Source organism: Patagioenas fasciata, chromosome 2 (genome assembly GCF_037038585.1).
Source record: "Patagioenas fasciata isolate bPatFas1 chromosome 2, bPatFas1.hap1, whole genome shotgun sequence".
Classification (NCBI taxonomy): domain Eukaryota; kingdom Metazoa; phylum Chordata; class Aves; order Columbiformes; family Columbidae; genus Patagioenas; species Patagioenas fasciata.
The window spans coordinates 9366711-9390197 of NC_092521.1; the positions used below are offsets into that span (position 1 = coordinate 9366711).

General features: G+C 42.8%; 1 long non-coding RNA gene across 1 annotated transcript; it reads left to right on the plus strand.

The window, feature by feature from the left end:
* The first annotated feature begins 398 nt into the window (after nucleotides 1–398).
* Nucleotides 399–22062, plus strand: LOC139827124 (uncharacterized). Its single transcript, XR_011737333.1, has 5 exons — nucleotides 399–743; nucleotides 13276–13402; nucleotides 17455–17556; nucleotides 20667–20777; nucleotides 21873–22062. It is a non-coding gene; the product is annotated as an uncharacterized lncRNA (long non-coding RNA).
* The last annotated feature ends 1425 nt before the right edge of the window (nucleotides 22063–23487 follow it).

Genomic DNA, 23487 nt, shown 5'->3' on the forward strand with positions numbered 1-23487 from the left:
CCACCTCTGAGTGAAGCAACGACTGCGGTGTTGCAGGATTAGTTCCTTGCCAGAGCAACTTTGCTTAAGCACAGCTATATTAGTTTAAAACATAGTTATTAAACCTTGGAAGGACTCCCTCTGCACCACAGGGCAGAGCTGTCCCTCTTCAGGGACACACATCTTAAGGAGTTTCCTCACATCGCTGTAAGAGCTCAGGATCCTCCAGTCAGCCATCATACAGAAAAACCAGCTTCTGAGGTGCCTCAGCTGAACCTCAGCTGAAATTAGAAATCGCAGTGTTTGTTGCACCTCACTTCTCAGACTTTCCTGTAGATGGCAACCAGCATGTTCTCAGTTTAACCAAGTAACAGGCTGCAATAACAAGTGTCAACATCAAGAGTAACAGTGAGGGAGAGATACTGCTTGAGGCAGCACTCCAGACTGGGTGGAGCTGGTTGGATGCAGGAGGGCAAGCAAGCTGCTCCACATGGAAGAAGCCGACAAAGACACTGGAAATCACCCTTATCTTATTCACAGATGAGCACAAGCCTGTTTTCCACTCTGCTAAGCATGCTGCATTGATTTCAGCAACTACAACTGTTCCTGAAATGTCCTTCCTGTAGGTCTCTCCTTTCCCTTCCAGCCCAGATTTTACCCTGAGACCATAAGCCTGGCAACAGTGTTGGACCAAAGGCTCAGCTACCCTAGCATCGCATCATAACGAATAGCCCAGAGAAGGTGCTTGGACATGTGCACACAGAGTAAGTCAATTGTTCCTTCTTTTCCTTCTTAGCTTCTGGCAGTCAAAATACTAAAGAGGAGGTAATATTTCAACCTGTCCTGCCCTACCTGGATTTCTCTTGCCTTTTTGACTCTCTAACGTTTAAACAGATCTGAATCATTTCTATCAATAGAGGGCAGAGCTGTCCTCATTGTCACAGCCCAGGGGCACGTGTTGCAAGGAGAGATAAAGTGTAATGTTTGTTATTCAGGGTTGAGGCCTTTTTGGCACAGCTCTATGTTTTGGTCTCCTAGTAAACCAACTTAAGAACTGCTGGGTTTACAAAAGCCAGGAGTTAATCAGTAACTCAGATGTTTATCACCTGCCTATATAACTATTTATTCCTCCCTTGCAATACCTGCCTGTTTTTTTTTTAACCTTTATTTAATGAGTAACTACTGGGAAGGGGATTGAATACACCTGTTCTCTCAACGTTTTGGGACTTTTGAGTGGTAGCCATTTTGACTGTAAGCAGATTCATCCCACGTACATTGAGACATAGAAAGGAAAGTTCAAATGTTTCTATGTTAAAAAAAACATTATCCCATTCAGTCCAGACCAGCCCCTCCCACAGATTAGTCTGGCACATTCCCAGCTTCAGTGCTGTTCTGCAGGCGTGTGTCTCCATGTGCACCCTGGTATGAGTTTAGGCCTTGTATACTCTCTCAGTGTTTCCTGCTGTTCTTTCTTTCCCTCCTGTTCACATAGAACCAAAGAAAAACTTGGAGCAGTTGGATCTCTGGAGGTTATCTGGTCCATATATCTTCTCTCTGCCCTATACCAGTCATTCCATCTACTGGAAGAGGAGCGAGGAGGTGAATGAATTTGGTTGTACAGCGAATTTTGGATTAGATGTTTTTGGTAGGGGAGGACTCGGCTCTGTTCTTAGTTTTGTCATTCCTAACTGTGTGAATGCGGGCAAGTAAACAACTCTGCCTGCTCACATGTAACCTGAAGCAATGTGGCCTGTCTCTTTACCATAATGGTAAATCAGTTGAGTACGAAGTCTTTGGACATCTATAAAACAGTGTTATTAAGGCAATACAAAGCATTACTATCTTTTTATGCAATTCTTCCTGTGCAAGGGATGTGCTGACCTCTCTGTACCCCTTCCCACCCTATCACTCTGATTTCTTTGTGTTTCATTTCTTCCCAGTCCTCACTGTGTTTGGTTGCTTTTCTCTGTGTGTGCTCAAAATACAGCTCTTAAAATGACTGTTTAAAAGGTTCAGGGTGTCAAAACCTTGTGCATATTCATAAGCCACTCTTCTTGCTACCGATAACAACATCTTTTACAAGATCTAATTCTTCTTTGCCCAGCAGAAGTGCTACAGCTGCTATCTTTAACTTACCTTTCATCTTCCCAGTTAGGGCTGTCTTTGCCCTGGAGCCTCCGCTCACCCACATCACCTCCAGCAGAGACATAGGCTGCGAACATGGGTCTGAGCACAAACAAAGTAAAAGCCAGAGGCATAAAAGTATTAAATGAGGGCAGGAACGATTCTGCAATCTTTACTCCTGGTGCTGCTGGCTGAGCCTGAAAGCACACAGCTGGATGCCAACAGCCCAGGCAGAGTTTAAAGGAGTGGTCCTGGGAAAGGAAGGATGGATTGACAGGCATATTCTTCCTGCAGACTGAAAAAGTCTGACCACAGAAAGCCAGAACAACAAATCTGGAACTCCACAGGGCAAATTTCGTGTTTACTTTTGAGAGAAGAAGTTCTTTTGACCTGGCAATGATGTTATTATCTTCCTAGCATTGATTCTGAAATTCCTCTTTCTCTTTCCAGCCTAAATTAAACACCAATTAAAGCCACCTATTGCAAAAACAACCCTAGGTTCATAGTACTATTTATTAAGCTGCCTGAAAAGCCCTAGCTCCCTAGTGAGACAAAAGGGAGCAATATTTTCATGTTATTGATTTTTTATTAACTCTGTCAGTTGTATGAAGTAGGATGAAGGAGACAAAAGTAAAGAGTAAGCAAGAGGGTGAGATCTCACCAGAGAAAAGGGGTCAGTAATTTTCCATTTGCTTGAGGTAGAGTAGTAATTTGGTCCCAGATAACAGAAGAATAAAGAATAATCAAATCTCTATGCTCTGCAGCACAAGCAGAAATCAGTCTCCACAGAACGTGCCAAGAAAACCTGTAACTGCACTAAGGGGCTGATGGTGTTGCATGGATTGGTCTTCCTTAGCATGTCTGCTGTTGAGCACCCAAATGCCATGTAAAGTCATTGGTCAGGCTGAAGAGCTTTTATCTTAGGAAAAACAAGCTTCATATGAAAGCCAAGATCATCCCTGGATGCGAAGTTTTCTTTAGCATTTTCCATAAGGCTGCAGGTAATCAAGGGAAACAGCCATTTGCAGGTCCAAAGTGCTCAATTAGAAAAAACTGTATTCTCTGCTGAGGCTTTATCCAGGTGTAAAACGCTGCATGGGCTCTCCAAAGTGTTAAACCTTAAAAACTTTGCTCTGTCTTCACGTATTTACCAACAGATTTGATTTTATTGTGGTAAGAGACAACAGTGAGTGCATGCACATTTATCTGAAATGCAGTATTTTGTATACCATTGACAGCACCACAACATTTCTAATATAGTTCAATTGTCTGTTTTCTAATTATATACCCAGGTGGCACCTCACTGAACTGAGGCATCCAAGCTTGAGTCAGCAGTTACCTTATTGTTCGCATGTGGCCAAAAACATGCCAAAAGGCAGATCTCTTGTCTTATGATGGTGATATAAGTGACTACCTTCCACTTTGAGCTGGTTCCTGGAAAGATGAGGCATAGCAAAGGCAAGACAGGACCTAAGGCCAACAAGTACTCCTGGGAGCAGGGTGAGAGGTAGGGCACTGAGTCAGTCACCTAATTCTTGTGACAACAGAAATTGTTTGGCAGCAGAAGCTGAGGCTCAGGAAGTCACTGGTGCCTTCCTACACTCCAGCACAGAGTGCTTACAACCCGCACGTCCCAAGTGGCTGCTACTGCTGGTGCGTTTAACTGGGGAGGCTCCCAGGTTGATTGACCTTGTCCAAGCTGAGCTCAATGTGAGAAAATCTACAGAGCATCTGAAGAAAGGGTGATGGTGCACAAGTCACTCCTGCGGTGCTGCAGCTTGCTTGATCTTTTGGGTTTGGAGGGAGAAGAGGGAGGCTGCACATCTAGGTGGTGGAGAACCTGTTACTCATTCTCGTTTGGGATAGAAAAAACTGCAGGAGGAAATGAGAGGAGCAGCAGTGGAGAGAGAGCCTCACTTGAAGATACAAAGAAATTCCAGGTTGAAACTGTGGGGACCCTTCATGTGCCCAGACCCTGAGCATGTAGCATCAGCCTTCCTGATGGCTGGGAAAGGCCAATGGTGAAGCCACCACCATGTTGCCCTAATCAGTAATTGTTAACAAGCTAGTAACAACTTTGCACATTTTTATCTACATTCAGCTAGTGCCTGTGCCACCAATTCATCTTTTCTCTTCAATTGCTGATGTGTCTTTATTTCTGCTGGGTACTTTCAGTCAGGTGATTGCAGGTGAGATAAGCACATACAGAACATATGCTGTCAGTGGAGGTAGAACGGTTGGATGGCTGAAACAGCCAAGGGTCAAGACAGTAAATTCCCTATGTCTTAGTTTCCCACTGATTTCCCACTAAGTTTTCCCAAATAGATGTCCTTAAGCTGTAATCTCTTCTGAAATCCTCTGATAAACAGTGTTCATGGCAGAACTAGGTGACATGGGCACATATTACCTGCAAATCAGGAAAGTTAATCTGCTGTGTTTGGGAAATTTTACTTCATAGCCTGCCTTGCCTGAAGACAGGTTGGCTTTTTATCTGTGTTTCAAGAAATGCGTTCTGTTCCAGGAACATCTGAATGTGTTCACATGGAAACAAATCACATCTGGACCCATAGTCAAAGGATTTGCGCAGAAGCACCTTTTATGGCCATAGCCCTTAATTCTCAAAAACAATCAAGAAGTAAGGAGGGAGGATGAAAGAGAACAGTTCATCAGAGGCAATGCTGTGCTCAGAGCTCCTACAGGTCAAAACACGCCAGGCAGCATTGTTGTTCTTTCACCACTGAACTCAGAAATGTCACATGAAAGGTGTGTGTCCCAGGAACAGGTATCATCCACTCCTCTGAGACATGATGGACGTGCTTGCAGGGGCGTTTTAGATGGACGTGCTTGCAGGGATGAGATTTTAGAGAATCGGTTGCTGATTCACCACTGGGATTTTTGTCTGGGTTAAAGTTTTACTTTCCTAACACTATATAGCTCAGCCTGGAGCTCACCAAGCCTAGCCAGGTTTATAATCTGCTAACCTTCAACTTTGCCTGCACTTTTCTCCTTGCTTATTTTCCTGTGCTACTACTCATTGCTTTATTTCTGGAAAGTTGAAACCAGACGTGGGGAAAACCAATCAGTCAAGCAAAATGCTTTCAGTTCCTGCCAACGGCAGAAACAGATGTAGAATTTCCAAACTGTGCATTTACACTTCCAAGGACTAGGAGTCCAAGAGCAGGAGTCTGGAGATGGCTGCTCCTAATAACCACCTGAGGGGTAGTTCTAGGTCCCATTTTCATCTTCTTCCTGAGATCAGAAACTCACCAAATCCAAGGCATCCCCAAGCCTCAGTTTGATTTAAACCGTAGTGAATTCTCAGCAGAAATTCAGCATTAACCTGGCCCTGGACTCCAGGCACACCTGCAAAGGCCTAATCTAAACTTGGTGAGGTGTGAGGACCCTTCAGATTGCCATGTGCATTCACTATAGCTTTTACCATTGTTGCAAATCTGAGAGGTACAGAGGGGGAATATGCAGTGCACACACATGCTCCAGCACACAGGGCTTTCAGACTTAGTTTCTGAAGTCATCGTTTCTCCTCATACATGAGTATGATGAAAACCACAAACTAAGACCTAAAGGCAATAAAAAAACCAGAAGGTTCAGGTCATGTCTCCCATAACAGTTATTTGAATTCCCAGGTGCCTTTCACCTTTTCCAATATTAGTTCTTTGTCTTGATTAAACAATGTCCACCTCTTCCCCCTCCTGCTAAGCGTTTCCTATGAATCTCTTCCTGTAGGTTCCTTCTATCTTCTGTTTTAAAACTCTGTGTACTCCCCTGAACTCACGTGGGAGATCTTTCATCCTCCAAGCTGCCTTCCAGAAAACAAGGAAATGAAAAGACATGTGATCATTACACATTGCCTCATGTGTGGGTAGAATGCAGTCATCACATTTGATGACTCACTTTGCTCTTCTAGCCAAGGTGAGACACTTTTTTGTCTTTGGAGAAAAATCTTGACTTACATATTAGTTTCCTCATACCAGATCCATGCCTAATAATCTATGTGGGGCATATGTACTGATACTCAGTGTTGTGGGAGTGTTGATCTGTTGGAGGGTAGGAAGGCCATACAGAGGGATCTGGATGGGCTGAATCATTGAGCTGAGGCCAATTGTATGAGGTTTAACGAGGTCAAGTGCCGAGTCCTGCACTTGGGTCACAACAAACCCAAGTAGCGCTACAGGCTTGGGGAAGAGTGGTTGGAAAGTGCCTGGCAGAGAGGGATCTGGGGGTGTTGACTGACAGCAGCTGAACATGAGCCAGCAGTGTGCCCAGGTGGCCAAAAAGACCAGCAGCATCCTGGCTTGTATCAGGAATAGTGTGGCCAGCAGGGACAGGGCAGTGATCGTCCCCCCGTACTGGGCACTGGTGAGACCCCACCATGAATCCTGTGTTCAGTGTTGGGCCCTCACTACAGGAAAGACATTGAGGTGCTGGAGAGATTTCAGAGAAGGGCCACGAAGCTGGTGAAGGGTCTGGAGCACAAGTCTGATGAGGAGCAGCTGAGGGACCTGGGGCTGTTCAGCCTGGAGAAAAGGAGGCTGAGGGGAGACCTTATCACTGTCTACAACTGCCTGAAAGGAGGTTGTAGCATGAAGGGGGTTGATCTCTTCTCCCAAGCAACAAGCAGTAGGATGAGAGGAAATGGCCTCAAGTTGCACTAGGGAAGGTTCAGATTGGATATTAGGAAAAAAAAATTCTTCATGGAAAGTGTTTTCAGGCATTGGAACAGGCTGCCCAGGGAAGTGGTTGAGTCACCACCCCTGGAGGTGTTTAAAAGATGTGTAGATGAGGTACTTAGGGACATGGTTTAGTGTCTGAGTTAGGTTAATGGTTGGTCTCGATGATCTTGAGGGTCTCTTCCAACCGAAATGGTTCTGTGATTCAAAACAGCAGAGCACACTGCAATTCAGAGCTAAGGGACAAGGAGAGTTAGGATTATTCAAGAATAAACTCTTTTAAGTAATTTCTGAAAATCCCTTCCTTAAAATCTACAGGAGATAAAAATATCTCAGTACGTGACCAAGGGGAACAGAGGTTATGATCTTCTTAAGGAAATGAGTGTGGGACAGGATCTAGGCCTCTTAACCACATAGAGATTGTATGGGTCCCAGTAGCGAACAGAGAGTATCACCCTTCACACACAGACAGAGCAGTACCATGTCCTTTTTTGCTGTTATGTATAAATTAAATATATATATATATAAAAAAGCTTATCTTTAATGGTCTGAACATCCTTGCTCTTAGAAGCTAAGCATGGACCTGCCCAGGATTTGAATGGGAAATCCCTGTCATGGATTCATAACAAAAAATTACTGTTGATTACTTGGTAAAAAAACAGTCAAGCTAAACTAAATACCCTGAAATGTTATCTTTGGTACCATCTTCACAAAACAGCAAAAAAGAGATAATGATGAGGGAAGACATGAAACCCCCACCCAGTCAGTTCTTCTTGATGGGTCATAACTAGGAGGAGGGTCTTTCTTTAGCAGCAGGGAGACTGAGTATGGCAGAGGAGTAAGGGATTTCTGATGAGCCTGAGAAATTAGTAACTCATTGTAGATTTTATTTTAGAACAAGTGGGGTCTCTGAGTTTGGGGTGGGTTAGCTGTGATTCCCCATAGCAAGTAAATATCTTTTTGGCTTCTCCAAGTCTTGAATATGCTTCATCCACAAACAGAGCATAACAAAATTATTGACAATCTGGACATGGAGCAGGAAGATGTGTCTGTTCTCACATCTCCAGCTCTACATCTTTGTATGCTGAAAGGAAAACAGATGTTCTCCAGATGCAACTCATGTTATTACCACTCTTGCTGCTGGCATGCACTAAGAATCTTTCTTACTGAAAAGCAGAGATTTTGTGTGAGTTGGGATGGGAAGTCTTGGCTTTGTGACCAGATTAGTTGAGTAACTGGACATTACTGTAATTCAGAAATGGCAATGTAAAAATGAATAACACTTGGTGGAAGCCCAGGTTTCCCCTTTGCTATAAAAGTTTCCAAACACATAGCTATAGCACGAACTCCCTCTAAGAGCTACACTCAGTAATGCTCAGAACAACAAATTATATGATTATGCTATTGTATTATTTATGCTAGTGGTATAATTTTTTTGTTCTAACAACTGATGTCTGAAGAGCTTATCAGTTGCCAAGTGTTTTCTTTCCTTCTGTTTCTTCTCTAAAGCACTGCAGGGCCCAACTCAGACCAGCTCCCCAGCCAGACAAACCCTATCAAAAGCTGTAAATCAGCAATTGCACTGGAAACCAGTGTCAGAAAAGGCACTGTTATGCAGCAGCCTGATTTCTTTTAAATATGCAGGTAGTTTCAGTCTAAATTATGACTGAAAAAGGTTTGGGTTTTGTTGTTTGGGTTTTTTTTTGTTTGTTTGTTTGTTTGTTTTTTTTGAGAGAGGAAAAATACTTAACCAGGTTTTGGGAAGCATCACTCTGTGTCAGCATTGCCAAATCTGCTTTTAGATGCCAAATTTTCCCAAGACAGCTGCAGACTTAATACCACCTAGCTCCTTACAAAGTACTTCATATAGTCCTTCTACCTTATCCTCCAAAAAGTCCTTTCAGGAGGACAGAGTTAGGAAGATCTTTCAGAGGATTTCCAGCTGAGGTGTCTCTAATACATTCCATATTTCACTGGCACGCATATGAGAAATATACTCTGCAGAATTCAGGAAATATTAGGATGCAAAGGTCTATACATGTAGACTGGGACCTATGAATATGGAGGAACAGATGCTTCAGGGAATTACCATATGAATTTAAGGCATGCACAATAGCATACAAAAAAAGGCTACTTATGATGATTAAGTCATTTTTGTGGAAACAAAACCTGCAGCAAATGGGCTAGAATAGCACTATTCAAATCCTTCAGAAATGCAAAGCTTCCCCAGTGTTAGTTGTTAGAAGACTGACCTTTTTGCAATGTAAATACTCTTTGCGTGGATAAAAAATATAAAATATGGCCCAAAGTCTCTCAGCTTCCACTGAGAGCCCCAAGGAGGATTAATTAGCATTCCTGTAAATTGAATTTCTGTGACAGACAGAATGTTTAACCTTCAGTGTAAAGAAGGTTGTAGGTTACCTACACTAGGTCTTATCTAGCAAATAAATCCAGCCTACAGCAGGCTTTCTCAGAAGTATTCTGGCAGCCATACTGTTTTCATCCCTCCTAAGAGCTCCACCCAAAAAAACTGAAAAGCTGTCTCAGGAGAAGAAGAAATTGTTCTTCCCCACTCTCCTCTGCAGGTTTACCTTCCATCAAGGCTCTTGGAAGACCCTGCTCAGCACCAGGCAGGCAGGTCCTACCAACCCTTCTAGCATGGAGCATCCTACCAGGCCCAGCTGTGACAGAACAAGTCACTTCCGTGGACACTACATAATGCACTAAAAATGTTACCGTAATATGAAATCCTGGCTTTTTACCCTCCCTGACAAAACTTCAATAGAATTCAAGAGCAGTTGGTTCTCTGCGGTGAGGCAAGAATGTAGTTCTTTATCCAGCTTTTTGTGAAGTATATCACAAGAAGGTAAATTCCTAGAAGACGTTTTAAGATCTACTTTCAAGTGTTTAATTTTCCATCAGACATTACAGGATTTATTAGCTGAGAACAAGCTTTTGCAATTCAGTGCAAATGTTTTCTTCAGGCTCTAGTGCCTTGGCCTCCTACCCAGGGACTCTGTCTCAGTTTTTTCTCATTAAAAACAGGTTGATCCTCACCTGCTGCAGGCTGGGCTATTCCCTGCAGGATCCCAAGTGCATTCCTGAAATACTTGTTGGGTGCATCACACCTATCCTGGAGTCCACCCTGCTTGAATATGTAAAGGATTCCAGTGTTATCTGGTATGGTATCTGCAGGGTACTGACCTACAGATACTGGCTCTCCTCTCTTAGCTTATCTGGGATTTTCTACTTTTTGACAGCAGCCAGAGAGATGCTGTCGGTGCTGTATTACTGAGGGTAATGCCTCCCTTCAATGACAGGTCTGCATGAATCCCATTAGGGTGGGATTTTTCCACTCCTAACCCAGCCTACTGCAAGCAGCCTATCAAGGACATGTCACTAAATATTAATTATTGTTAATTAATAGAAAATTAATATTAATAATATCTTTCTTTTCAGTTTACAGGAGAAATATCCTTTTTGGGGGGATGGTGGTGGAGAAGGGAGTGTGTTTGTGTCTATACATACACTGTGGGAAGTGTGCACATACTCTGCACCTGCAACAGATTTCAGGTGCTGTGTGGTGGTGATTACAGCCTGCTGGTATTCGTCTGAGAAATCTTCATCTTTCATGGAAAAATGCAGATGCAAATAAATTCAAGATGTATCCTAGGAAAGGGTGATTAAAGAATTTGTCATTTCAGACAGAAGTGCAAAAAAAAAAAAAAACCTTAAACATCACCTCAAACAAAAAGTTTTGGTTGCTTTTCAAATTAAGAAGTCAGGATTTCCAGTTCCACATGGCCTTTTCTTTTGTAATTCAGAGCTGTTTGGTGGAGCCTTATGCACCACCTGTGCAGGAAGCAGCCCTCAAAGATCAAGAGACGCAGATCTCAGGAGATCCACCGTTTCCCCTGATGGATTTTGACCAATGTCTTGGCACTGAGACTTTAGCAGAGACGTCCAAACCTGGGAGACCTCTGGGTGGAAAGTGTGTCAGAAGGGAGAGGAGGGGAGGTGTTTTGAAGCCTGTTAGTTTGGAACAAGCATGAGTGAACATGTAATTGGTGTGGAGCTGGAAAAGGAGCAGAATAATGATTGCCATTGGTGTCATGGCAGCCCGCCCTGCTCTGTGGAGCAGGACATCTCTGGGCAAGAGCATGGGGATGGGATGAGATGTGATGGAAAATGGCAGGCAGGACAGGGATCACTTTAGAGAGAAGACCAGCCTTGCAGCTGTGTTTGAAGGATGCTGGAACAACAGAACTAGACTTAAAGATAGGGAATGTAGGGAAACATGGCTTTTATCATGCTAGTTGACACAAGTGGAAAAGGCAGAGGGTGTTTCTGGACTGCAAACGCTTATCCAGGCTGGTATGGTTTACTTAGCTGCAGCAGGTGGAAATATTACCTCTTCATACAGACTTTGTCTCACTCATATTCGAAGACCTGCATGGATGTCCCATCACTTCTAAAATGACACTCTGACACCTGTAGCCACAGAAACTCTTAAGAGCACATTCCCTGCCTAGCAATGAATACTCCACCATGGTCTTGCGTGAAATCTTCAGTGGATTTGTTTGCTTCCCACATTCTGTTACTTGTTTGTTTATTTATTCAGTCTTTCTAAACTCTAAAATACACCTGAAAAACCAAGTGGCAGAAGCACATTTCAGAACATAAAGCATACTGCCGGTCCTGTGCCTGTGCAGGAAACAAGGCAAAAGGGTTAATCCTCTGGGATGAACCATCCATCTGTCCATCAGTGCACGTGATAATTCCTCTTCTGGAGGAATGTAAAACCTGAAAGTTAGCTGTGGCTGCAACTTTGCTCTTCTATCTGTAGGGGTGTTTTTAATGGACAATCAAATAAACTGCCTAGTAAGTAAAACCCGTGACTTGCTTTCTCCCACTCACACTTACCAGAGACAACAAAGGGTATAATAATGTTCATTGTTTTAGTTAAAAATAACAAGGGGGAAGTAATACTTCCCCTCAACTGAGTCAGCCTGAGGCAGACTTCTTAAAAGAATGGTGAATCGTGTTACAGGACATTTCAGCTTCTAAGAAATGCAGTGCAAGGTCTCAATAAATGTGTGTCCACTCTCAACAAGCCTCTCAGCAAAGGTCAGCGGGCAGACTGAGCAGCTGTCTAAGGTTTCAAAATACCCGTGTCTTTCAGGAAAGGTTAGACCCTGACCAGGAAAGGTCAGACCCTGACCATTTGGAGAGGAGGATGGAGCCCTTGGAGGCCACACTGTCCCAGTAAATGGTGCAGTTGAACAGTTCGGTTGAGTAAGTAGTGCCAGCTTTCAACTACAGGCTGATATTTGTTTGCATTGTGGTGGGGACACTGGCCACTGCAAACCTGGCTTCTGCTCAGACTGGAGTCCATCTGACCTTGATTCTTCCCTCATCCCTTCCCAGCTCAGGTCCTGGGGTGGCAGGTCCAAGTTGCAGCACAGACAGCTGAGTTGTGGCATTTTAAATCCATCCTTGAGTTTTATTTTTCTTCGATTTTGTTCATCCCTCTCAGTGTTACAGTTGCACAACCATGTGTGCTTCAGCATTGAATAATGTGGTCCCTGCACACAGCTCTATGCAGTAAACTGGGTGGTTACGATTATGACCACTATTAAAACATACAGGAGAGATAAAGACATATGTTTTGAAGTGACAAAGGAACTGGATGGCAGGTGCACACAAACGGCTGAGTAGTTACTGCGTATTTCTGGGTAGATCTTCTTATCTGAAGTCAAAATTTCATGTTTACGTTTTAAACTCTTATAAATGCCTGCTGAGCAGAAAGCAAAGTACAATAAAGTGGTACTTAACTTCACAATGGTGTTGACCAAGCCTTCCCCAGGCAAATTGCGTTGAGTGTGCCCGAGAGCTCCCTAGCACAGTAATCTACTACAAATAATAATGAGAGTTTAATCAATAACTGATTTCTAGGTGGTTTTCAGCAGACATCACGAATCACCACTGATCTTTGCTCAAGCACATGACTGGTCCAAATAAACACATGCAAGAAAGTGAGTCCAAGTGTGCCAGCAAACAGTGTCTCCTGAGCAGTAGTAGGAACAATGGTTTGTTTCCTGGTTGGTATCAAGATGGCAGCCCTAATTCTGTAGATGTACAAGGTGAAATCAGCAGACATTGGTCCCAAAAGGAGCAAGCATTGTCTCCTTCAAAGGTTCATTCGTGATCTCAGTCAACTCCTATTCCTTTGCACAAGCCCTTTCAGGTATGGCTACAAACCAGCATCCTGAAAAAGACAAGGTCTCCTACTGTAGGTACACATGGGGTATACTTGGCTCTGTGAATTCTGTTGGTTTTCATCATTGATGCAGGCCTGGTTGTCTGTTTCAGTTGTGTGGCATTTCTTTCTAAGACCCATCACACTCCCCCTGGTACTATTCCAAGCTACACTCACTGTAAAGAGGTAATGTTCAATCTTGTCTCCATTTTCATCATGATGCAGTAGAAGGAGCACCAAGCTGAGGTCAAGGAGGCACAGGAGGCTTCTGGAAGCACCTTGGACCTGGAACCACATGTGGAAGCCCCAGTGACTGCAGCTGCTTGTGAAGATGGACTGTGAATCTGCAATGGTGAGTAGAACAACCAGAAAGGTGTGGAGAGATACTGTAGAATCCTTCCTGCAGTCTGCATCCTGGAAGCCCTTGGCAGTGTGGGAGTTTCTAGGCTTTACCAGTACAAAAATGACCAACATCAAGTTGAAAAGTGCCCAAAATAAAACAAACTTCAGATATAAGTCACCTTTTCTCACCAAAGCAAATATATACTCCCATAATGCTGAAGTGGATTTTTGACTTCTTCACATTAGAAAATCAGACAAGGTGATATCCAGATGACTTGTTGCACAAATTCCAGTGAACATCACATTACCGAATACCAGCCTCCAACACCTGGTAGCCTGTTAAGCAGAATAAGATAATTTGGAGGAGTACCTTGCTACTCCACTTAACATGTCTGTTGCATAACTGACTCTTTTGATGGGACCTTTACTTTAGAAAAGCAAACAGATGTATAGATATATTCTGTTGAGAGGTTGTAGCATGTTGCTACTGGCTTTACCTGAGAGGTTTGGCCAAATGATGGGTGCACTGCATCACAGTGATGAATGGGACAAGATATTCCTCAGAGATGATCCTACATGTCCAAGTAAGACGAGTCAGAAAACATGGGGTACAGACCCATGTTTGCATTTTCAGCCCAGCACTCTGCCCAAAAGAAGCTGTCTCTTGTGTTTTCTTCAAGTCACTGTGTTTGGAGCTGCAGATCTGCTTCTCTTTCATCTTTTCCAGACCTTTCTTATTCTCTCAGACAGCAGAGACAGAAGAACCCATAAGCATCTTTGCCCTGTACTGCACACGTGGCACCCATGCAGATGGGGGTTCCCATTTCAATTATCTAAGGTCATAGGACAGCATGGTCCTCATGGGACTGCCCTGTCCTGATTTGCAAACCCATGTGGAAGAGGGTCAGCTCCCAGCTTGCTGTGAGAAAATTTGGGACGTATGAGCAAGGCTGGTTGTTATTTTCCAGACCTTTATATTTCAGCTGATACTTTTGTCTCTGAAAGGACACTGGGAATGGCACTGATAGAGCCTCAAGGTGTGGGAAGGAACTCCTCACCCGCTCTCCTGTAGGAGTACAACTGCTTCTTACCTCTATCCTGAATGAGCCCTACCCAGCCCATAACACTACAAATTATCTGACCCATTGGGCCAAATCTTGCTCAATGCAAACACTCAACTCCTCATGTGAGTGGGAGTCCCCCATCAGCACTGAAGTCATTACTGAAACTAATTAAACACTTTCCAGTCCCTTCCCTCTTCCTCACCTCTCCACTCTCCTAACCAATTTCCCCTTAGCATGCTATATTAAGATCATATGTAGAAAATCCAATGCATTATCCTCAGGATTAAGTAGCATTAGCAGAACGTATTAACACGTTGCTGCTGTGTTTGTATCGGGGACATATTTATTCTCTGCAGATACTAAGTATTCTCTGCAATTCCCTGTGCAGGGAAGGTGGGTAACATACCAAAGCCGTGCGTTTAGAGGTTCTGGAACACTTCAACTACAGATATATTAAGGAATTTGCCTCAGGAATGTAAACAGCTCCAAAGGGTTTTGTGAGCCAAGGATATTAATTTTGATAGAGTTCTCTTTCATGCACACACATGTATATGCACACATACATGCTCACACCCTTCTGCCTATCCCCCTGCGTAAATATACAACAACAACAATGTTTCTAAGGCACTAATAATAGTAAATGCTCTTTCCACAGTGATAAAAAATTCACATTTATTTGGAGTGGAGTGGGAGGTTATTCACTGGTCAAACAAGGAGGTATCCATTCAAGGTACAATATTAAAGGATGACCTGGGTTTAGCTGCAGTGCGTGGAAAGTGTACATAAAATATACTTCTGAGGAGGTTAATATGGTTAAATAAATTTACCAGAACAAAGAACATCTTGACCTCAGGAAAAAAGAAATCAGATCTAATCTTGTCAGGCAATTATTAGAGCTTTGGGTCATCTTAATCTTCCAGTGCAGATTGTTTACTCCTTGTATTTTTGTGCAGGTCTCAGACATCCAAATTAAATGTTTTCACAGGTCCTGGTCAGTCAATTCTAGCTGTAAGCTTTGCCATACTCTCCTTTCAGGCTTGGACTAAAACTGCACCTAATTTTTTTAGCGAAAAAAAAGGATCAAGGCATATTCGAGGTATATACATCAGGATTTCAGTAACTGTAGATGTTTACTAATCCTTGAGAACCACCCAGTTAAACAGTGTATCGATCAGTTTCTGCACATGCACTCAGCTGCCCGGCCCAAGAAGTCAGGTACCTATTCACCCATGTTCACGAAGTCTCAAAAGGTCCTGCTCTGTTTTTTTGTGCCAGGCAAGATCTTTATCATCCTGGAAAAATCAAGCCCCTCTCAAAAGCAAAGTATGGCCATTCCTGTTAAAAAGCGAGTACTGATGCTCTTAGTGTCCACCTCTCAGATAACACTCAATGGTTAAAGAAATGGGGGATCACAAATCCCCATTGAGGTTTTACATTGAATGGTTGGAACCACCAAATGCCAAGATGACATGGGGTAGTATATCAAGCCAGAGTCCTAGTGTCAAAAGACAGAGTGCCAGGAGCACATCTAACTCCAGAGCAGTCACAGCACTCTCAACATGTGGGATTATCCAGTGTTCTGATCAACATGTAGAGCCCACCCACTCCAAGAAGGGTACCCCTGACTGTGTTTGGTAGGACACTTGCTGCATTATATGTGTTCTGAGGATGCCTAAGGGACTGGGTCATGCAGGCAAGCCTGTGCTGAGCTGATGGGAATTCCTGGTGAGCTTGGAAAGGATGTAAACACTGACTGACTCAGCCTAGACACCTCTGGATGGACACATTGGCCACAGGAGGGGAAGACCTAGGAGTGCACATAGCCAGAAGGGGAAGGCTGGAGGATATGGCCTCAGCCATAACACCTGATCCAAAGCAGATGGGCCACTCCAGCTGGTGCTTACTAGGGTGTCGTCGGTCACCAAGGAATCATGCCTGAAAAGTCTAACGAATTTAAGTACCCCAAAACTAGAAAGTCTTTTTTGTTGATTTTGGAACCTTGTCTGTTTCTAGCCCACTGGTCCTTTATCGGATAGGGTGGAATTGGATAAGATCAACTGCAAACTCTCAGTTCATTTTTATATAAACTGGACTGACACCTAAGCAACAACTGCAGGGAGGCATGGTACTCATTTATGAACTTCTGCTCTGGGAATGAACTTTCCACCTTCAAGATCTAGCTCAAATCTGAATTTTCTTCAGTCTAAGTGTCTGAGGTATGAGGGGTTTTCAAGTACATTTAGATTAAGGAAACCAAATTTTGTGATATTTGCTCCGTTGTATAATACAAATTTCTCTATTGAAATAAGGAGTCAAAATAATTCCATTGTGTATAGATCCATCATTTCAGTTCACGTCCATCTTAAATTTTAATTTGGCCATTTGAATTCTTACTGTGCTTTAATTTCACTCTTTTTTGCTAGTGGACTACAGAGTCCTATGTTTAACATGCTTTAAAGGAAATAAATTACCTATTAAACCAAAATGCGTTTAAAAGACTAAAACTATTGTAAAAAATCAAATCCAAACAAACAAAAAGAACCCAACAACAATGCAATTGGTTTTTGATAACAATTGTTTGGAAACTATTCCTAAAACATTGTATATCACAAATTGCCAAACTGTCATTCTTTCTTGTTCATCTTGTTAAAACTAGTAAGTTAAGAAAGTTCTTGTTTGTTTACAACCTGAGATAAGACACAGGAATGCCTTACTCTGATTTTTGCCCAGGTAGAGGCTTAAAATTTTTTCTCTTTTTTAAACTTTATTGAGTTTATGAGTATTGTTGGGTATTTTGTTTGTTTGTCTGTTTGTTTGTTTTTAATAGAGGTGGCATCTCACAAAACCCTCATCTCAAGTATCCGTGCAAATACCATAGAAAGAGAGTGGGAGGGGAAGGGAATTCTGCACTCCCTGCAAAAAGGAGGGATGGAAAAATGCTTCTGAAGGATTCTTAGCAGCCTAATTCTAACCATTTATCTCAACGTGACTGTGGCAGGAGATTTCATTAACGGGCACCTCCAAGGAGGCACTGCACCAAATTCCCATCAGCCCTTCACACCTAAGTCCTATGTGACACCTGAAGCAGCCCCAGGCTCAGGTGAGTACATGAGGTTGGTATTTGGGGGCACATGTAGATGTGAGCTGGTGCTGCAACTCCAGCACCTCCACAGCAACTAGATGGAGATTTTCATCCCTTGGTCAATATGCAGAAGCTGATCTGCCTTTTCCCGAGTGGTGGGAAGTATTACACTTAAAAACAGCAACTGAAACAGGTATGGGTTTTTTGAGAGTAAAGTTTCCATGCAGAAACCAAAAATCCACGCACCTCCCTGCTGCACGAAGACAAAACAGTTCAACTTCTGGCAGCCTCATTCAGGCAGATTCTGTTTTTTCTTGGCAGTAGCAATACCAGCATAAACAAACATTAGTATCGTCACTGGGGCTTTTTCTTTATTTTCTCAAATTTTTTTGTGAAATAAATGCTTGGTTGTTTTATGAGATACTTGAAGCCTGTGACTAACCAAATCCTGATTTTTAATTTGTACTGGCTCTCACGGTTGTGGTGAAAATGCTGAAGGGTGGTAGCCTTGGGCTGGCACAGTGTGTTCTTCACCATGAACAGGCAGAGCAGGACCTTGTGGGCTCCACTCTGTTCTCACCATGTGGGATGCTCAGACATTTTAAGCCAGAGTAAGCAAAGGCTTTTCACACAGCTCTTATAAACTAGCTGCTAGGTCTCACTATAGTATCTGCTCTCATAAAAGGGGTTCAGATTGTCTTCCTCTGTAGCTTGCAGAAGGACTATCAAGGATGAAATTACCTCTTTTTCCCCACCTAGATGTGTGATATCTAGTGCAAACTAATCTTGTACTCTACCTCTGTAATCAGTGGAGAAAGTAAACACAAGGGAGGATAATTCTGCTCCTTTTAGACACTCCTTCAAGGGTGAGATGGATTATCTTGCACGTGTCTCTGCATTGCCTGCAAATGACAGATGTCTCTTCGCAGAGATGAATCTCCCTTTTAAATCACACAGACGAGTTCCAGATGAGAGGCAACGCCCGGCTACTCTCACTTCTCGCAACTCTGCACTGCAGCTCAGCTGCCTCAGCAGTGTATGAGAAAAACATCTGACCCTGTGACACTTGTCAACATTACAACTGCCCGACTGCCCCTGCCCTGGGAAGGGCTGAGCCCTTTGCATTTACGTAAAATTTTGCTGAGTGTATATTTATAGCTGTTATTCATTAAATAGATTCACCTGACTGGAGAGCTGCCACAAAAAAAAAAAAAAACACTTGGTACTTTTTTTTAAAAGGAAGGTTTATAGTTAGCAAAGCTGTTTGTTTTATCTACAATAAAAGCCTGCCTTCAGGATTGTGCGATCACAATTTAGGGTGGTTACTGATATTTTTTTAAAGCTTAGATGTCATTTCGATTTATTGATTATAAACACAAGGGGAAACCACAGTCCAAGTACCAAGAGAAACTAACAATAATTTTTCTGCAACTGAAGATCCCTAGAACTTCTGGCGCTTTATGCTTTCCATGTTGTGTCTGTTGTCCTATTTAAACTTCTGTGTAGAAGGGGCTCAGTGTAATTTCAGATCTAAGCCCCATCAAGACTCGCAATGTGGACAACTCCTTGTTTTTCTCAGCTGCGGGGTTTGGCCATGGTTCATCTTGTTGCTTTGCCCTGTGACATTTTTGGAACATTACAGCTTCCTAAGGTTTTATTCTGTCCCTTTCCTGATGTCCATTCCACTTCTTGCGACTCTATTTTGCTCTTCCCTCCCTGTCATTTCTTTGCTCTGTTTGCTTTCCTTAAAAAGAGCATGAATCATCACCTTGAAGCGTCTCTCTCTCCTTTGGCTTGCTTGGACTTACTGCTTGCCTACAAAGCTGGTCAAACATAATTGAAATTAATCACATCCAAACTGCCAATGCTCTTTAACCAGAAACCCACTAACATGATCTAGTCTTGTGTTCCTGTTTTCTTCAGAAAAGTTCACCCCTGCCCAGAGAGTATTGTAATTAGTGGTCTACAGGATGTTCCCTTGTACAACTGCTCCAATTATGTTTAATCAGTAACACTACACATGCAACAATTAATTAACATTAAAACAGAGAGAGCTTGACATTGTGACTCATTAGTTTGGTAGTCTTTGGTCTGTCATTCATGTATTTTATTGTCTGTAGTCTATGGAGCAAATCTTTCTTGAAAGCTGGTTCAAGGTGTCAGGACTCGCGTCCCGTTCCAGTATTACCAGTATTTAGCTTAAAACCCAAGATCACTATTTACCAGCACTCCAAGTCTGCTGTGAAGGTCTTCAGTGCTTGCTGAAGCCAAAGTAACTCGTCTGGGGTAGAAGGTGACATTATGCAATGTGGTTAAGCTACTGAACAGCTGGGGGAGAGGTGAGGTTTGCCAGAGTGACAATGTCATCAGTGCACACAGGAGAAAATCAGGGACATCACAGGCTGTGCATGCACCCATCATCGCCTAGAAGCAACGCTTTGCACTGCCAGCCTGTAGAAAACCACTGCAAACACACTCGAATATGGACCAGTGACACAATATCACTACATCTCAGGTCAGGTAAGGGCCCTTCTTTGCCTGCTACCTGCAAGTGCTGCTCCTGTATTTAAAATGAACCTGTCACTTGATAAGGCACAAGTCAATGGACTCTGTGGTTTTTCATGCCTGTTTGAGAAGCCTCCACATCCTATGCAAGACACAGTTTTTTGCATAAAAAGTGAATTTCTTTCCATCAACAAACTAATTGATACATGGAAAAGCACAAGTTAAAAGCTGAAATTTTTCAACAGCATGTCCAAAACTTTCTTATCCTGTTTTGAGAAATTATGTATCAGAGGACACTTTGAAGGAGGAAAAAGTGTGTCTAAGGCACTTGAAGTTCACTTTCTCCTTGAAATCTGATATGCTGCTCTTCTTCACCATGGACACTCAGCATGTACCAGGAAGGCAGAACAGAATAATGGGCTTTTGTCACTTTCCAAAGAAAAATACGAAGTGCAATAGGCTTTTTCCTTCATTCGTTAAAATGAAAATTTAAATCAAATTTTGCCAGCAAAAATAATTGCAAACCTGTAGGGAGGATAATGATAAAAATAAGTATCTCAGATTCCTTGTGGCCTGGCTAAAACAATATTCTTTCCTTAATCTTCATTGCAAACAATATGAAGAGCAAAATCCAGAAGAAACAGAAATACATGAGATTGCTGAACAGGAGTTGGTCTTCTGGCCACTGCTGGACATTATCTGGCCCCTCTCCTGGTTACATTTTGATGATTAAGGTAAGTTCATAGATTTTTAAAAACTTAAGAGCTCATAATGCTTCATGTCCTGTTGCACACATTATTTAGTGGCTGTTTGACCCTTGCAATTTTTGTTTCTGATATGGAGACAAATTGCCAGGTGTCAGGTATTTCTTGGGGCTATTCGCATTTATTTTTTTAATGAAGACACAAAAAATTGATCCTCTGAACACAAGCAAGTGATAGTTCAATCTCTTGGGATCCCCTTGCCCAGCAGCCTCTGTGAAAGAGGCTGAGTGTCTGAGCATCACCCAGCCAGGCCTCATCCAGAAGCATCCTGGATCCTTATGGCACAGTAAAATGCCAGAAACTGCCAGCATAAATTTACATGACATTTCAATATGTTAGCTGAGACCTAGGCCCAGCCTCCAAAACCCTGACCTTTTGCAAGCGAAGAGTTGGGGCCAGACCATGTGGCCTGCATCCAAGCACATCAGAAAACATCCCCACTCTCCTAAAATACTTCCAGGTTAGGACAGATCTAAAATATGAAGATTTGCTGTCATCACTGTATTGATGAAGAATGGGAAAGAATCATAATGTGAACTAGAATGGTAATATTGCCCACAAAACTCACCACGGAGAAGCAAGATACACGTGCAATAGGAGCTCATTTATATATATTTTTATAGCTGGTGCAATCTAGGAGGAGATTTGATCAAATGTTTTTTGTCAACATGAGCTGTGTCATCATTGGCTAAAAGAACCAAGTCTGTGAGTGTTGGCTAATCCTCCTGATTTTCTCTTGGAATTGCCAAGTATGTCCAAAGCACGAGCCTTAAATTGCAGCTGTGCATCCTTGCAGTCACAGATGATGTGCCTTTTTAGGTTGAAAGTGGTTATTATATGATACCTGACGAGTGTTCTGTAAACAAATATTATGGATTTGTTTTTGCTCCCTTGGTACAGTGATTGAAAAGGTATCGATCAGGCACTACATGCCTCATTAACACTAGTGATTTTCCCCATGGTGTTTGAAAACCAGGCTCATCATTTGTAATCTTTGTGTTAGTATTAGTTCTGCATGGGCAATGTGTTTTGTACTAATTTATGCCTCTCTTTGATGCTCTGAAGGTTGTGGGAAGGTGCATAGTCATCCAAGGAATGTACAGATTCAACCTGCCAGCAGCAGCCAGCCCTGTCTACACAGCTGTGGTTCACAGATTGATGGGATCCACCATCTTCATCGCATCCATCACATAAATCCAACCGGTTTTCTTGAGTAGCCTGAGCAGAGCTGTTAATAAACAGCAGTCTTTGTGTAGCATTGCTCTTTATGCTTTTCTTCACTCAAATGAGTTTTGTTAGCTTAGACCTTGCTACCCTGCTGTCAGCAGTGCCGCCGTAATCATCTGTGAAAGGGCTTAAGTGGACCGCCAGTTTCAATCTTCAGAGATATTCTCAGGCTGATCATAAATGCGCTATTGTAGGACAGATACAACATAATCCTGACAAGCAGATCTGGCCCCAAAATTTGTCTGTGTTTTTGATTATATTTGTTCTAATAATACCATGAAAATTACTCTTTGGGATTCCGGAATTGAAAATGAAGTGTTTTTCTCTTTAAGAAGAAAAAAACACTGAAAATTTTTAATCAAAGAAAGACATGAGGAGAAGGGGAGGAAAAAAATGAGGTTTTATGGAACTTTTTCATTGGAAAAAATGCAGTAGTAGTAGTAATAATAATAATAATAATAATAGTAATAATAATAATACATCCACATACATGTGATCCCTTTTCAGGAACCAGTGCTCAGGGAAGAATGGAATAAGAGCAGCACAACCAGAGCTCCCCTCCCTTAGTGGAAGGTTTCTGTGTGATGGCAGGTCTGCAGTGCCCCGACAGGTCTTGCCATCATTTGGAGCACCAGCTGCCTTCTCCCAAGCACTGAGGCACCCAAAGGATTGCCACTCTTAATAAAAATTCAGCAAGAAGAGCTTGGTAGAGAATTAGAGGGGCTGAATTGTCCTGTTTATTCACAACCTATTCAGCAACCTCCTGCCAGTCCTGGCCTTCCCTGTCATCAGGAGGGGAACTGTGTTTGCAGTGGTCATAGGTCCACTTCCACTCATGCCTTTGAGCAGAGCATCTCCAGAGACCTTCTAGCATTGCTTGTTGTTTTCTGGGGTGCTCTGCTTGGTGTTCTTATCTGGTGCCCTCTCCATCTTTCTTCTAAGCCACCAACCTTCACATCCTTCCTCTTTTTCTGGGGTTTTCCCCATGATCAGCAGTTTTTCTCAGCCTCCATTACCATGCTGAAGGATTTAATGGAAGGTGCTGAAGGACTCACTGCAGCATGTGGGACACAGAGCCATGTGGCAAGGCACATGTCAGAAGGGTTGGCTCATGCACTGGGCTTGGTTGGAAGGGGTAGGTCTCACCTGTAGCACACTTCCCCAGTGTCCCCCCAGCTTGAAGAGATGACACTCTTGATGTCACCATCTACCTGATGACTCACTGAGGTGGCTGATGACCTGATTACAGGATCCATAAGCGTGGCACAGATGACAACAGGATGGGGACAGGTTGTGTTGCTGCAATGCACTGTGGAGTATGGGACGCTGTAAGGGACAAGCCCATAATCCTGGCCCAGGATATAAGATTTGTTCATTTTGATGGAGAATGGGAAACACTTGAGGACCACCAACGTGCAAGTGTTTTTACGGTGTAGAGCATCTGCTCACAAAA